General features: G+C 37.9%; 1 pseudogene; it reads right to left on the bottom strand.

Moving 5' to 3' along the window:
* Positions 1 to 452: 452 nt before the first annotated feature.
* LOC145736672 (uncharacterized) lies at positions 453 to 1,500 on the bottom strand (annotated as a pseudogene).
* Positions 1,501 to 2,314: the final 814 nt, after the last annotated feature.

The raw sequence follows: 2,314 nt of genomic DNA, 5'->3' as shown, positions 1-2,314 counted from the left end.
TTGTAGCTTAAGTAGCGGAAATTTAAATATATTCAGACAGTAAAAATAAAGCAGTGGTATGTATACTGTATGTATACAGTTAAACGTAAATCTGCAGTTTTACCAAAAAAACTTACTATTTAAACTACGTATTGAAGTTAAACTGAACAAATAAAACTAATTCTCAAATAAAATACCATTTAATCGCGCTTAGGCTACTTTTTTTTTGGTTGTAGCGGAGTTTTGGCAAATGTAGCGGAATATTGAATAGCCGGTAGCAGCAAAGAACGTGAAACGGTTGGCAACACTGGTTACTATTAAACTTAAGTTCTGAATCAGAATCAAATGATGCTGAAGAGGAAATTTTGTTGTATTTCTTGATAAAAAAGAAATTTAAATCCCCTAATAAGTACATTCTATCAGAGAGAAAAAGGAGCGGACAGTTCAAAATTACAACTATGATGAGTGATGCTGATTTTACCAATTACTTCCGCATGAATCGCAATCAGTTTTTTGAAGTTCATGGGATGATTCGACAACACATTGACTCAAATGGATGTAATGCTCAAAGGCCGATAGCAAGTGAAGAAAAACTTGCAGTTTTCTTGAGGTAAGTAACATATTGCCAAATTCATAGTAAAGTTATTTATTTCATTTTACTTTTACAATCTGTTATGAGAATCAATGTCCTCCAAATCGGCTTACATAGTCTGCCAAACCCGAAATGCCAGGCTGATCTTGCAGGTTTCCATCTTCTTGTTGTTGAGAACAGTGGATCAGTGTCTGACTTTGGGAATCTGACCAACCATGGCGCGACGGATAAGGAGAGCTTACAACTGAGTAATGAGAAGAAGTTAATGTCGAAGGTGGTCGGCTTGGGATGTTCATAATTTCCCCTTCTGCTTTTGACACAGCCTGGAAAAGTTGGGTCCTCACCCTATGCTGATAATTGGGGGGCATTTTTCTTGTTAGTTGGTACATAGAAATGAAAAAATTATATAGAGGGTCGTCTGTAAGATTATCCCTTGATTCCAATTTTCTTCTTTCTTCCTCCCGTTTTTTGGTTCTCTCATCTCGCTGCTGTAGAGCTCACTTCAGTAGACTTTGCATATCGTCTTGCTTTCTTTTTTTTGACTGTTTGCTGCTGGCCACTGGAGTTTGAACTAATGTACCTGACGTTTTTCTAGTGGATTCTTCAATGTTGTCTCTGTCTCTATCAACATCAGCATTGTTGAATTGTTCATGCGTTACACTTTCGTGTGAATTATCCCCATCTACATTTTCGGAGTCCAAAATTTCATTGCTTATGGGTAGCGCAGATGGAAGTAGTGAATCGTCATCGCTATCGTTTACGTTTCCTTCACGGCATCCAGAGGACATAAAACGTTCAAGAAACGTCATTTGCTTCTGAAATCGCCAAAGCCTAATGTTTTCAGGAGCAGCACCACTTTTAATACATTTCATTTGTCGCCGTCGTGCATCTCGATAGGAGTTTCTCAATTTAAGCCACATAGTTTTCGCCTCTTCCCCTGAAACAAATATCATCCAACTAAAGAAATGAATAAGAGAAAAATTAATTTTATTTTATTTATAAGAATTGTTGTTTGAGGAATCGCTATTTCACAATATAATATTTATTAATCAATTTCGTTTTGTTTCAGAAATTTGGCTTCTGGAGAAAGCTACAAAAGTATTGCTTATAACTACCTGTTGGGAGATCGCACAGTGTCTAATATTGTCCAAGAAGTAGCTGTCGCTATATGGAATAATATGCAATTGATATATTTACCCGAACAAACAACCGAAACATGGAAATCAGCTTCACGGTTTGAGCAAAGATGGCAATTTCCACACTGCGTTGGTGCAGTCGACGGAAAACATATTGTTATTAAAAAACCTGGCAAAAGCGGATCGTCATAACTATAAACATACATTCTCTATTATTCTAATGGCAACAGTTGACGCGGATTACAAATTTATCACCGTTGATATTGGAGCTATCGGAAGATTTAGCGATGGAAATGTATTTGCAAGTAGTGGCTTGGGCAAGAAAATGATGAGACACACTTTACAACTTCCCAATCCTGAACAAATACCTACGATTGCTGAGTCGCTGCCGTACGTTTTTGTAGGAGATGAGGCTTTTCCTTTATCGGAAAATCTAATGAGACCATATCCAAGGAGGCAAGTAACTTCTATCAACTTCTCTTCTGCCATTTTTTTTATAGAAAAAAGGGAAAACAACTTGTGGCTTTCCACACACACGTGGCGGCCCGGCACGAAAAACTGTGTCTCGACCACTGTGCCGCACGATCGACAGACAGCGCTGATCACG

This window comes from Ips typographus, linkage group LG12 (assembly GCF_016097725.1).
Source record: "Ips typographus isolate SLU linkage group LG12, UJ_Ityp_2.0, whole genome shotgun sequence".
NCBI lineage: Eukaryota > Metazoa > Arthropoda > Insecta > Coleoptera > Curculionidae > Ips > Ips typographus.
This window is presented reverse-complemented; position numbering and strand designations above follow the sequence as displayed.